This window comes from Protopterus annectens, chromosome 10.part0, assembly GCF_019279795.1.
Source record: "Protopterus annectens isolate FY-2018-M chromosome 10.part0, PAN1.0, whole genome shotgun sequence".
In the NCBI taxonomy this organism is placed as follows: domain Eukaryota; kingdom Metazoa; phylum Chordata; order Ceratodontiformes; family Protopteridae; genus Protopterus; species Protopterus annectens.
In genome coordinates this window covers 1,817,266,820-1,817,282,801 of record NC_056744.1, presented here as the reverse complement: position 1 = coordinate 1,817,282,801, position 15,982 = coordinate 1,817,266,820, and positions in this window count along the sequence as shown.

Here is a 15,982-nt window from a genome sequence, read left to right as displayed (position 1 = left end):
GAAAATATTCGTTATTCCGAGAAATATACACACAACATAAACACACACAGAAAAACAGCAATCCACACACATAGGTTCATAGGTTCATAGGTTTATACTAGGCTATCTGCCCTAAGGCATTTATAAGCCTAGCCCAAATTATTGTGGCTTACGCCACCCCTTATATGAAAAAATACTGTGCCCATTAGTTTGTTGTGCCTCTGTCCAGCAGTGACCCAGAGATGATTCCCGGGGTAAACCTACGATCTCCCATCCACAGGTCTAGATTTCTCTTGAACAGAGTCAGCGAGGTGCTCTGCCTCACATGGACCGGGATTTTATTCCACAGCATAGGGAGTCTCTGAGTGATAAATCTATCCCTCCAGCACGTCCTATTTATATCCGTGCTAAGGTTTAAGTCGCTTGCTCTAGTGGTTTTGGTGGATTTGGATTTTTTGAGGTGGAGCATGTCCATTAATTCCGGGTTGGACATGGCCTTGTATGTCAGGCACATGTCACCTCTGAGCAGACGGTATGCGACTGAATAGAGCTGGAGTTTCTTCAATCTGGCAGCATATGACAGATTTTGGAGTCCCTTTATCCTTTTGGTGAGGAACTTTTGGGGTCTCTCCAATTGCTGCAGATGTCGGGTGAGATACATCCCGAATGGGGCATTGTACTCTATCATTGGTCTGATAAGTGAAGAGTACAGGGGAACAATGACCTCACTAGATCTGGATGTGAATCCCTTCATGATCAGGTGGGCAATGTAGAAGGTCTTTCTAACCACTTTAGCAATGTGAGTGTCAAAGAAAGGCCACTGTCAACCTGGGTCCCCAGGTCCCTGATGACCTCTTCTGTGCTTAGTGGATTTCCACCTATATGGTAGCTTGGGGTTACCTTGTTTTTCCCGAAGGGTATGACTATACATTTTTTGGCGTTTAACTTCAGGCCATGGCTCTGGCACCAGCTATCTGTTTCCGTGAGTCCCTTCTGAAGGATATCCGTGTCCGATGCACTTTCCACTATGGCCCAGTTTGCAGTCATCTGCAAACTTTGTCAGCCAAAGTCCTCCCATGTTGGCCTGTACTTCTGAGAAGTAGATGCCAAACAATAGGGGCCAAGGACCGAGCCCTGTGGGACACCACTTGTGACCGGCTTGGAGTCTGACACAGCGCCAGCAACTCTAACCCTGTGGGTTCTGTCCTTAAGCCAGTTTGCAACCCATCTTGTGACATATGGGTTTACATTTAAGCTGGTAAGTTTTTCTACAATACCCGAGTGGGGTATTGTGTCGAAAGCCTTTGCAAGGTCAAGGTAGGCTGTATGGACTGCCTTTCCCTCATCAATGGCCTTGGTGACTATTTCGAAGAAGTCGACCAAGTTCAAAAGGCATGATCTTCCCTTGACAAAGCCAAACTGGGTCGGGTCCAATGTCTGCAAGTCCCCTATATCTTTGTTTATGAGCTCCATTATGATCCTCTCCATAGCTTTGCAGACTAGACTTGTTAAGCTTATGGGGCGGTAATTACCAGGGTCCGTAGAGGCGCCACCTTTGTGGAGTGGGACCACAGTTGCCGTACGCCACTTTACATACACTTAAAATCCTACACCTTAACCTAAACTAAACTTTACATACACTACTAGCTATCCACTTACCTTAACCCAACCCTAACCCTAAGGTCTGTCACTATCGCACACTCACATCACCCGTGCCCTAACCCTAACTCACCTAACCCGCCCCCTAACCCTAACCTACACACAATTGCACACTTACCTGACCCGCGCCCTAACCCTAACTCACCTAACCCACCCCCTAACCCTAACCTACACACAATCGCACACTTACCTGAACCCGACCTGTAATATTCCAACATATCGAACGCTGAAAACAGCGAAGCCACAGCAACGGCCCACCAAATTCTTTCCCTGGGAAAAAATTTGGTGTCCTGCACCTTCGCTGTTTTCAGCATTCGACATTACGGATTCGATATTATAACATTCGATGTTTAAAAACTTTGAAGTTATAATATAGACCCTTATAGCAGATTCATTTGTTTTTAATTATGCACTAATTGTAATAATGCCATAATGTATAGTTTTAAACAAAAGGCGTAACAAGAATTTACTTTATTTTAAAAAATTATACTGTGGTTTGTGGTCTTAGTTTTAATATATAACAGTATCAGACCTCTCTACCTCTTAGCACAAATAATCTGGACAAAGCCAAAAAATAATGGGGGGAAAATGCCCCAAAATAGGGGGAAATTTTAAATGTTCATAGATTCATAGGTGTTTACTAGGCTAATGACCACAAGGGCCTTTTTAAGCCTAGATATGCATTCCAAATCTCTGACTAGTTCTGGTACCCTTGATAAGTGTAAGCAGGGGCTTGGGAGGTGAAACATTTACACACTGCCTGCGTCCATTACACATGTAGGTTGTTTTTATAAACTTAGAAAGTTGTTAGAACAAAAGTATTTGTGTTACCGTGTATTTTCTGAATAAAATGAAGTCTGAAACTCAAATGTCTGTCATTATTTAATGAATTCAGTCCTTGATTATTCGCTAGAAAAACACAAAATTTGAGGAAGAGACTAAAAGTATCAGACAAAAATCAGGACATTCTGTGAAAATCTGGACAGTTAAGAGGTATGAATAGTATATTGAGGAGTCTCTGGGGCCATGGTTTTGTGAGGCATGTTTCTGTGACAGAGAGGGTATGCCAAGCTGTTGTCTACAAAGTTGACAGGATGTCTCATCAGAGGTACTGACTGATAATTGTTGCAGCAAAGATTGTCTACAAGATGCACCAGTTTGGACCCAAAATGCACTTCTTTACCTGCAGGGGCCACCTGACCACCTCTTGTGCTTTAGACAATATTCCAATTTTATAGACCCACTAAAAAATAGGGTGCCCTAACTGTTGGTTCTGACCCTAGTACAGTGAGATTCCTTTCCTTGGAAGGCAGAACACTGACGAGTGGTGTGTTTGTTTCTGTATATCTCCCTATACATGTCTGTCTGTCTGTCTGTCTATCCAGCTATCTATCTACCTGTCAGTTCAGTCATCATGTTTTAAATGTAATTTCTGTCAAGTCACATTAATTGTTATGCTATTCCAAAGATAAATAACTATATTGCTTTCTTAACAAAGTTGTAAGTTATTAACTTTTTCAATGACTGCATGGAGTGTTAAGTTGCATGGGTTCTAACAAAATGATTTTCTAAGGTCACGATTATGCTTGTCATGGACCATTCAATTCCAAATAAAAAATGCACACACTGTGACAATGTGAGGTATTGCTAGCTATGAAGAATAACTAAGAGGCCGGCACCACAAGGACACAAATAATTTACCACAGTTTATTCCATCACAATTTAAATTCAGACCGGTTTCGGCATCTAGCCTTCATCAGTGATAGCAAATAGAAATAACCAAATGCTTTAGACACTCTCAGCAGCAAAACATTTCCTGTGACATCACTTCCCCACATAATGAAATACAATAAAATATTTAATATATTATTTTAATTTTAAATTACAGGTTATCATTGAGACCTGGTGAGAAGAGTCGCCCCAGTTTTATAATCCATCTTCTTTCCTTATAATTCAAAATCGAATGCCACCTCATTTTAAATTGTCTATTTACCATGACTTTGTCAATCAGTGTAAATGTAAAATTTGCAGAATTATGAAGCTGGCAGTGTCTGTAAAGTACGTTTGTGATTTTTTTTGTTGCGTATATCACTAAAATGCTCCGACATCTGATATTGTAATGGCCTGGAGACCTGTCTAAGTTGAGGGCTGCTGGCTGAAAGCTTATTGTGGGTTTTCCTGATTGGTCTGTAGGCCTCACTATTGTAAAACTTGTTTTTCTGATTCTATATAAGCCCAGTGTTTGTGATAGGCTGTTCTCTATGTAGTGGTGGTTAGCAGTGCCCTGTATAGAAACAAATGCTTTCAAGTTAAAATTTATCTTAGCATAACTATTTCTGTGACCTTCCCCAGTTTCCAGCTGCTCTAGGAGCATCTGAGTTGCACACAGAGTTTGTTGGATCACTGTTACAGTTCACACTGAGTACAGCATTCATTCTTCGTCTGTGTGCTGTCATCCCAGTCCAGTTAAATATACCTCTGCAGTTCTCCCTGGTTAAACCCACAGTGAAAAAAAATGAAACCATGGATAGACACTTTCCTGCTATCTCTGTGGCCAGTGTAGTTCACATGGGCATCCTGAGACAATGTAGCAATTATCTCATGCAAACTGACAAACGCTTAATACTGAAACATGCAAACACAATATATGAGAGATATAGTTACACTATGAAAATTGAGACATGACTCTCATATACTGACAAATCAAATGACATACAGGTTGCCAGCACACACACATAATTTTCCTCACTAAATAAGGTCTCGACACATAAACCCACATATGTAAAGGTACTCACAAGCAACTTACCAAAACCTCAGAGGCCTCCCATATTATGCCCTCAGAAACCACATGCAAACAAAATCAAGTGAACACCAGCCACTACACATAAAAATACATATCACAGTGTCTCCAAAAGCAAGCCCCTAAGGCGAAACAGCAGACATTCAAACAAAAGAGGGTTACAGTCAGTTGCTTGTCAGAGGCCAGGGCTCAACAGATTATGCAGACACTCAGGTCACTCAACCACAAGTACCAGTATGACTCACTCATAGTCCATGTGGGTGTAAATGAACTGTGATGCACCTCCCTGGACTGTATGGAGACAGATATGATGGGCCTCTCTGAATACATGTCACAGGCTCGTATGAGGCTCACTACATGTAACAGGTTTGTATGAGCCTCACTACATGTCACAGGCTCGTATGAGCCTCACTATGAGCTGCATTCTACCCTCACCAAGAATGATACCACAATACAAACACAATATGATTGACTTCAATAATTGGCTTAGCTAATGGTGATATTCGAAATGGATCCAGTATTTGTCAGCCTAAGATGACATGATTGACAGACTGCGCTACTTTGCCAGAGATAGTCTGCACCTGTTTCTGCTAGGCTTTTGAATACTAGCCAAGGCGTTAGCTACCCCCATAGTGCCTGTTTTAGGTGGTGCCAAACCAACAGGCCTACAAATGTAACTAATTCTTCTAATGCCAAGCTGAAGGTACTAATGCTCAGTGCTAGGAGTCTTAACATGAAACTGCAGACCTGGAAGGTCTCCTCACCCTGGAGAATGCTGACATCTGTGCATTATAGAGACGACGTGTTCAAGGATATGGAAAGCACTCCAGCAGTGCAAGGCTACAATGCCTATCACAAATTCAGGCCATCCTCTGAAAATGAAAAAAAAAATGAAAGGAGGAAGTGTTTCCATTTATATAAAAAAATAATCACACCTCTAGACTGGTCATGCAGGATGACTCGCTTGAGTTACTCCATGTCCAGCTGACCACAGGCAAAACCCCCCACCATATCATTGCTAGTTACAGGCCCCATCCATGAAACATGGAAACCACTATGCTTACCTGAAGTTACTAAAATCACTTACCATTTAGACCAGCACACTACTCATGGGTGATTTTAACTCCCTCTCCATAAACTGGGAACCATGCATGACCTCTACTTGCAGGGTCAGAGAATCCTGGACTTTGTCAATGAAAATGCTTTGAAACAGCTGGTCTGTACTCCCACGAGGGGCTCAAATATCCTAGACATAGTACTCACAAACATGGGAGAGCATTGCACCCCTCCAGCATAATGTCCCCATTGGTAAGATCGAATCAAAAATTTGTCTCCTTTGAAATAAATTTAATGGTAGAGGTGATAGCATAGGTAATTTTAAAGCTCTCCCTAACCTCAGAAACATGGAGGCCTATACAGAAGTATACACACATGCCCTGTACAACCACTTAAATAACTGCATAGAAACAGCAGTACCTGACCAAACTAAACCCAAGTCTGGCAGGAAAAACAATTCACCCTGCTGAACCCCTGGCATAACTAGACTAGACAACAGAAGGAAGAAGTTTCTGTCTAGAAGTAAGTGGAAGGGTGCATGACGGAAAAAAAAATCCCTCATTAGTCTCAACAGGAAAATCAGAGAACTAGTCAAGTCTTCAAAAGCTAAATACAAGACTAAAATAGCCTCCCAAGCAAATGATAACCACAAAGCATTTTTAATTATGTCCGACATCTTAAGGAAAACACTCAGACATGTGCTGCATTAACTGTAGATGGCATTACTTATACTCAGCCAGAAGAAATAGCAAACCTGCTGCCTGATAAGTTCATCTTAAATTTCACCCCTCTCACCACTTCGGTCACTCCCCATGCAATACCCCCTACCATTCCATTGCCTGTTATCACAAAAGAACAGGCCATAACTGCTCTCTCTTAAGCTAGAAACATAGCATCAGTGGGCCCTGATGGAACCCCAGGGGTACATATTAAGTAGGTTGAAACATGACCTAGCAGACCCACTCAGCTGTCTATTTAACCACAGTCTCCAGGCAGGCTTTGTCCCAGTAGAGTGGAGGACAGTAACAGTCATCCCTTTGCACAAATGGGGATCATCAACAGACCCAGGAAACTACTGACCCATAAGTCTGACTAGCCTCTTTTGCAAGGCTATGGAAAGGATAATCATGGACCTGACTTACAATGACATAGGAAATCGCCAGACTCTAGACCCAGCTCAATTCTCCTTCATCAAGGGCAGGTCCTGCCTACTCAAGCTGCTGGACTTTTTTTGAGAAGGTCACCAAGGCCATGGATGAGGGTAAGAAAGTGCATGCCACCTACCTTGACCTGGCCAAGGCATTTGATATAATACCCCACTTGGGTATTATAGATAAACTCAAAAAATTGGGCATAAGCCTCTATATCACCAGATGGATATTCAAATGATTCATGGATAGGACACGTCGTTAGAGTGGGAGAATCCTCATCCAGCAAGAGGCCAGTCACTAGTGGAGTACCACAGGGTTCAGTGCTTGGACCTCTCCTGTTTGAGATATATGTCTCAGATGTCAAGGTAAATGTAAATGTCTTTTGGCTGACCAAGTTTGCTGATGACTGCAAGTCGGGGACAATCACTGACTCCCCAAATGATGTTGATATCCTGCAGAAAGTTCTGGCACAGACTAATGGTTAGTGTCAGAGCCATGGCCTCTAAGTAAATGTGAAGAAGTGCATAATACCCTTTGGGAAATCAAATACCCCTGCAAATTACAACACTGATAACACCCCACTAAGCGTGGACTGAGTGGTGAGAGATCTGGGTACTCAGATAGCAATCTGAACTTTGAGCATTATATGTCCATTGTGGTGAGAAAATCTTTCTATGTGGCTCAGCCTATAAGTAAGGACATGGCATCCTGATCCAAGGTTGTCATAATACTACTGTACTTGGCTCTCATCAGACCAATAACTGAGTATAATGCACTCTTTGACATCTCCCAAACCAAGCACCTGCAAGAATTGAACTGTCCTCAGAGGTTTCTGAACAAAACAATACAGGGTATAACCATCATGTTATATGCGGACTGATTAAAAACCCATCACTTTATTCAGTTTCCTACTGACTATGGAGGGGTGATCTGTGCCTGACCTATAAGACAGTCTCTTACCCAGCCCTGATGGAAATGTTGCATATTAGCAAAAATAACTGCACGAGGGTTACCTGCTCCAGTGATCTAAACCTGTTCTCTGACATGAGTAGCTCATGCTGGAGAGACAGATTTGTGTCCCAGAGATTGCCCCTCATCTGGAATGGGCTTCCTATTCAAGTGAAGCAGAGCATCTTCCCTGACCATCTTCAAGTGCAAGCTGGACCAATGGGTAGCAAATCACAAATTCACTCCTGGGATGGTGCCTGTGTTCCTAATGGACAGAGGCAGTCTGTAAAAATTGTCAAAACCCCAGTCATTGACCCTTGTTATCTTTCCCCAAGGGATAGAAAATTAGGTAAAATCTGGGTAAATCTGGCTAGGCTTGTAAGGGCTCTTGAGTCATTAGCCTAATAATCCCTATGAACCTATGCAGCATTGCATGTCCTGCCCACATGCTGTTTTCCTGTTGGAATGTCTGTCCCTTACTGGAACACTGGCATTAGCATACATGAGGTAGGTGCTGCAGAAGCTTCCTGAACGAGGAAAGCTGCCTAACAACCTATGATTGAGGAGATATGGAAGGAGGAGCATCACATTCCTATAAGCTGCCTAACAACCTATGATTGAGGGGATATGGAGGGAGGAGCATCACTTTCCTATAAGCTGTCTAACAACCTATGATTGATGGGATATGGAGGGAGGAGCATCACTTTCCTATAAGCTGTCTAACAACATATGATTGAGGGATATGGAGGGAGGAGCATCACTTTCCTATAAGCTAACAACCTATGATTGAGGGGATATGGAGGGAGGAGCATCACTTTCCTATAAGCTGTCTAACAACCTATGATTGAGGAGCTATGGAGGGTGGAGCATCACTTTCCTATAAGCTGTCTAACAACCTATGATTGATGGGATATGGAGGGAGGAGCACCACTTTCCTATAAGCTGTCTAACAACCTATGATTGACGGGATATGGAGGGAGGAGCATCACTTTCCTATAAGCTGTCTAACAACCTATGATTGAGGGGATATGGAGGGAGGAGCATCACTTTCCTATAAGCTGTCTAACAACCTATGATTGACGGGATATGGAGGGAGGAGCATCACTTTCCTATAAGCTGTCTAACAACCTATGATTGAGGAATATGGAGGGTGGAGCATCACTTTCCTATAAGCTATCTAACAACCTACGATTAACGGGATATGGAGGGAGGAGCATCACTTTCCTATAAGCTGTCGAACAACCTATGATTGAGGGATATGGAGGGAGGAGCATCACTTTCCTATAAGCTGTCTAACAACCTATGATTGAGGAGATATGGAGGGAGGAGCATCACATTCCTATAAGCTGTCTAACAACCTACGATTGAGGGATATGGAGGGAGGTGCATCACATTCCTATAAGCTGTCTAACAACCTATGATTGAGGGATATGGAGGGAGGAGCATCACATTCCTATAAGCTGCCTAACAACCTATGATTGACGGGATATGGAGGGAGGAGCATCACTTTCCTATAAGCAGTCTAACAACCTATGATTCATGGGATATGGAGGGAGGAGCATCACTTTCCTATAAGCTGTCTAACAACCTATGATTGAGGGATATGGAGGGAGGAGCATCACTTTCCTATAAGCTGTCTAACAACCTATGATTGAGGGATATGGAGGAAGGAGCATCACTTTCCTATAAGCTGTCTAACAACCTATGATTGAGGAGATATGGAGGGTGGAGCATCACTTTCCTATAAGCTGTCTAACAACCTATGATTGACGGGATATGGAGGGAGGAGCATCACTTTCCTATAAGCTGTCTAACAACCTATGATTGAGGAGATATGGAGGGTGGAGCATCACTTTCCTATAAGCTGTCTAACAACCTATGATTGATGGGATATGGAGGGAGGAGCATCACTTTCCTATAAGCTGTCTAACAACCTATGATTGACGGGATATGGAGGGAGGAGCATCACTTTCCTATAAGCTGTCTAACAACCTATGATTGAGGGGATATGGCGGAGGAGCATCACTTTCCTATAAGCTGTCTAACAACCTATGATTGACGGGATATGGAGGGAGGAGCATCACTTTCCTATAAGCTGTCTAGCAACCTATGATTGAGGAGATATGGAGGGTGGAGCATCACTTTCCTATAAGCTGTCTAACAACCTATGATTGACGGGATATGGAGGGAGGAGCATCACTTTCCTATAAGCTGTCTAACAACCTATGACTGAGGGATATGGAGGGAGGAGCATCACTTTCCTATAAGCTGTCTAACAACCTATGATTGAGGAGATATGGAGGGAGGAGCATCACTTTCCTATAAGCTGTCTAACAACCTATGATTGAGGGATATGGAGGGAGGAGCATCACATTCCTATAAGCTGTCTAACAACCTATGATTGAGGGATATGGAGGGAGGAGCATCACATTCCTATAAGCTGCCTAACAACCTATGATTGAGGGGATATGGAGGGAGGAGCATCACTTTCCTATAAGCTGTCTAACAACCTATGATTGATGGGATATGGAGGGAGGAGCATCACTTTCCTATAAGCTGTCTAACAACCTATGATTGAGGGGTATGGAGGGAGGAGCATCACTTTCCTATAAACTGTCTAACAACCTATGATTGAGGAGATATGGAGGGAGGAGCATCACTTTCCTATAAGCTGTCTAACAACCTATGATTGAGGGGATATGGAGGGAGGAGCATCACTTTCCTATAAACCGTCTAACAACCTATGATTGAGGAGATATGGAGGGTGGAGCATCACTTTCCTATAAGCTGTCTAACAACCTATGATTGATGGGATATGGAGGGAGAAGCATCACTTTCCTATAAGCTGTCTAACAACCTATGATTGACGGGATAAGGAGGGAGGAGCATCACTTTCCTATAAGCTGTCTAACAACCTATGATTGAGGGGATATGGAAGGAGGAGCATCACTTTCCTATAAGCTGTCTAACAACCTATGATTGACGGGATATGGAGGGAGGAGCATCACTTTCCTATAAGCTGTCTAACAACCTATGATTGAGGAGATATGGAGGGTGGAGCATCACTTTCCTATAAGCTGTCTAACAACCTATGATTGACAGGATATGGAGGGAGGAGCATCACTTTCCTATAAGCTGTCTAACAACCTATGATTGAGGGGATATGGACGGAGGAGCATCACTTTCCTATAAGCTGTCTAACAGCCTATGATTGACGGGATATGGAGGGAGGAGTATCACTTTCCTATAAGCTGTCTAACAACCTATGATTGAGGAGATATGGAGGGAGGAGCATCACTTTCCTATAAGCTGTCTAACAACCTATGATTGATGGGATATGGAGGGAGGAGCACCACTTTCCTATAAGCTGTCTAACAACCTATGATTGACGGGATATGGAGGGAGGAGCATCACTTTCCTATAAGCTGTCTAACAACCTATGATTGAGGGGATATGGAGGGAGGAGCATCACTTTCCTATAAGCTGTCTAACAACCTATGATTGACGGGATATGGAGGGAGGAGCATCACTTTCCTATAAGCTGTCTAACAACCTATGATTGAGGAATATGGAGGGTGGAGCATCACTTTCCTATAAGCTATCTAACAACCTACGATTAACGGGATATGGAGGGAGGAGCATCACTTTCCTATAAGCTGTCGAACAACCTATGATTGAGGGATATGGAGGGAGGAGCATCACTTTCCTATAAGCTGTCTAACAACCTATGATTGAGGAGATATGGAGGGAGGAGCATCACATTCCTATAAGCTGTCTAACAACCTATGATTGAGGGATATGGAGGGAGGTGCATCACATTCCTATAAGCTGTCTAACAACCTATGATTGAGGGATATGGAGGGAGGAGCATCACATTCCTATAAGCTGCCTAACAACCTATGATTGACGGGATATGGAGGGAGGAGCATCACTTTCCTATAAGCAGTCTAACAACCTATGATTCATGGGATATGGAGGGAGGAGCATCACTTTCCTATAAGCTGTCTAACAACCTATGATTGAGGGATATGGAGGGAGGAGCATCACTTTCCTATAAGCTGTCTAACAACCTATGATTGAGGGATATGGAGGAAGGAGCATCACTTTCCTATAAGCTGTCTAACAACCTATGATTGAGGAGATATGGAGGGTGGAGCATCACTTTCCTATAAGCTGTCTAACAACCTATGATTGACGGGATATGGAGGGAGGAGCATCACTTTCCTATAAGCTGTCTAACAACCTATGATTGAGGAGATATGGAGGGTGGAGCATCACTTTCCTATAAGCTGTCTAACAACCTATGATTGATGGGATATGGAGGGAGGAGCATCACTTTCCTATAAGCTGTCTAACAACCTATGATTGACGGGATATGGAGGGAGGAGCATCACTTTCCTATAAGCTGTCTAACAACCTATGATTGAGGGGATATGGCGGGAGGAGCATCACTTTCCTATAAGCTGTCTAACAACCTATGATTGACGGGATATGGAGGGAGGAGCATCACTTTCCTATAAGCTGTCTAGCAACCTATGATTGAGGAGATATGGAGGGTGGAGCATCACTTTCCTATAAGCTGTCTAACAACCTATGATTGACGGGATATGGAGGGAGGAGCATCACTTTCCTATAAGCTGTCTAACAACCTATGACTGAGGGATATGGAGGGAGGAGCATCACTTTCCTATAAGCTGTCTAACAACCTATGATTGAGGAGATATGGAGGGAGGAGCATCACTTTCCTATAAGCTGTCTAACAACCTATGATTGAGGGATATGGAGGGAGGAGCATCACATTCCTATAAGCTGTCTAACAACCTATGATTGAGGGATATGGAGGGAGGAGCATCACATTCCTATAAGCTGCCTAACAACCTATGATTGAGGGGATATGGAGGGAGGAGCATCACTTTCCTATAAGCTGTCTAACAACCTATGATTGATGGGATATGGAGGGAGGAGCATCACTTTCCTATAAGCTGTCTAACAACCTATGATTGAGGGGTATGGAGGGAGGAGCATCACTTTCCTATAAACTGTCTAACAACCTATGATTGAGGAGATATGGAGGGAGGAGCATCACTTTCCTATAAGCTGTCTAACAACCTATGATTGAGGGGATATGGAGGGAGGAGCATCACTTTCCTATAAACCGTCTAACAACCTATGATTGAGGAGATATGGAGGGTGGAGCATCACTTTCCTATAAGCTGTCTAACAACCTATGATTGATGGGATATGGAGGGAGGAGCATCACTTTCCTATAAGCTGTCTAACAACCTATGATTGACGGGATAAGGAGGGAGGAGCATCACTTTCCTATAAGCTGTCTAACAACCTATGATTGAGGGGATATGGAAGGAGGAGCATCACTTTCCTATAAGCTGTCTAACAACCTATGATTGACGGGATATGGAGGGAGGAGCATCACTTTCCTATAAGCTGTCTAACAACCTATGATTGAGGAGATATGGAGGGTGGAGCATCACTTTCCTATAAGCTGTCTAACAACCTATGATTGACAGGATATGGAGGGAGGAGCATCACTTTCCTATAAGCTGTCTAACAACCTATGATTGAGGGGATATGGACGGAGGAGCATCACTTTCCTATAAGCTGTCTAACAGCCTATGATTGACGGGATATGGAGGGAGGAGTATCACTTTCCTATAAGCTGTCTAACAACCTATGATTGAGGAGATATGGAGGGAGGAGCATCACTTTCCTATAAGCTGTCTAACAACCTATGATTGACGGGATATGGAGGGAGGAGCATCACTTTCCTATAAATAGCCTCCTTCCCCACTTAGCATGTGCAGGTTTTTAGGGAAGTTGGATATGAGTGTTCACATCTAGCAAGATAACAAACTGTTAGGGTTTGAATAGGATATATTTTATAAATAATTGGGGTTGTGTGAGACAGCTGGATCCGATTTCAGCCCTTTGCCAACATGACTAGTCCTTAGCAGGGCACCATTTTTGGTTAAAACATGTTTGTATATCCTGTGATACAGGAGTTCAGATAGTTCCACTATGGAACGTTGAAGGACAAACCTCAGGGGGTCAAATAACATTATGAGTAAAATTACTGAAATGTGGAACTCTGCCTCTTCTAACGTGGAATATAATGGGCAGAATGGGGAACAGATACTGGCACCTTTAGATAGGAAGCTCACAGCTTGATAATAATGTGTTAGTTTATACTAATGAAAGGTTATTTTAATAAAGTAATATGATTTACTATTTTTTACCATGGACATGAGATAAAACAATCCATAACCCTGGATATGTGGTATACCCTATCAGTTTAGAACTGTGGGGAACTTGGACTTTTTGAAACTCAAAATAAGGACATTTTCTCATGATGACGTGCACTTGAGTCATGTGTTCAAAAGGACAAAATCTAATACTTGAAATAGAAGAGTGTGAAAAAATTAACTGCAAGTGTTTTTTTTTTTTCTTTTTTGTGAAGGGGGCAGCCCCCCACACCACAAACTTTTAACTCTACAATGGCCCCAACTCAAAGAAGGGAAAAATCTAAGAAGGGGATCAATGCTGTCATTCACTTAAGGAATCACACCAGCAGGGACTTTGTGTGGAAAACCGAGCTCTGCATTGTGTTACCAGGTGTGTTGTAATTCTTGTAACTGGGTAACTGATGCCCAGAACTAGGAATTACATTTAGGCCACATATAGCGATTTTGGTTTGGGGTTATGGTGTGGTAGCTACTCTAGGAAGAAGTATAAAAGAATGGCGATAACTGCTTCAGGTGTGGTAGGTATGTGAGGAAGGAGTATAAAATAGTGGCGATAACTGTTTCTGGTGTGGTAGGTATGCTAGGAAGGAGTATAAAAGATATTGAGAGTGGCGATAACTGTTATTGGTCTGATCCAGTGTAAATTCCTTGTTTTGTAGGTCAGCTTATTTGTGTTGTTATCTGTAATAATATTAAATGTAAAACTAGGTCTGCAGAAATAAGTTTTAATACATAAGATTTGTAAATATTTTCTTGTGGGCTGTCTGAGTTTTAGTAATATAATATTGGTAGCTTTTATTAACTGTAAAAGATGACTAGTCTGTTATACCTACAATTTACAGTAATGAAACACTTTGGTTCATCTTATTAATTTGTTAACTACTGTTGTACCCTGTGTATCTTAGAATTTTTCTCCTCAGGGCTTCAATGACAAAGGGTTATTACCCCAGCCAGACTATATCAATGAACAATTGCAGCAAACTAATAGTGTGCACCCAGTACAGATATTATGTGACCTCTTATCTGTGAACTAGCTAATACACAAGCCTCTATGTGTCCATGTGATACATATAAATTGTATAATAAGTCATGATTTTTATTGTGCCATTTTGACCTGATTTGTGGCTAAAAGGAACATCAGGATGGTTCACTTACCTGGTTAACTGATGGGAAATAAAATAAACATTCCAGAAATTCACTGCCTGCTGCTGTCAGCATCTTAGAGTGAGCGATAACTGAACAATGCAAAGTGCTTTTCCACATTGAATTTGAAAAATAAAATGCAATTTTAATTTCTGTAGCTGACTTCAGACGTGATTATAGGAGGTTGTGTGTCTGCTAAAGGGAATTATCATGCTATAATGTGGCATCATTTTTTTAAATGAAAATATGTATAACTGACTTTATTTTTTAAGAACCATAGTATAGTTATTTTTAATATCCTCCCCTTCAATAAACTGTATCAATACACTTCAATTATATCAAAACTGTCATTAGTTAATAATGTCCCAATACAACCACTCCAGCATTTACCTGGCCAGTTTTTCCAGCTGATCTCAGACCGACGCTAAAGTAGGTCCAGTACATTTAAAACTGAAACAACTCACCGATATTGCAATCTAACTTTGTCCCCCTCCCAAGACAACCACTCCAGCAATTTACCTGGTCAGTTTTTCCAGCTGATCTCTGACCAACACTAAAGCGGGTCCAGTCCATTTAAAACTGAAACAGCACAATCCCCGCTGTTCCCTACTATTTTTTTTAGTTTCCCCCCTTAACACTTTCTCATTTAGATAAACTCCTAAATCTACACAGCCCCTATAATCTCTTCAAAGCTTTCTAACACCTCACCAACCTCTTTTTCTGTCTGTGGACCACTTGTAAAGTTACCACAGTAATTGGACAGACACAAATTGTGACAAGGTGCAGTGCTACATGCTATAACAGTAGTAACAACCCCTTTCATTTTTTCATTAATCATTTTACCTTAGCGGAGGCAGTGCAACCGCCAACCAGTTCAAGGCATCTGTTTCTGTTTGGCACACTGTCTAGCTGGTGTTGTACTATATACTATATTTTCCCCTGGCCTGGGCCAGTACACCTCCTCTCATCACTTAACATCTGATTTC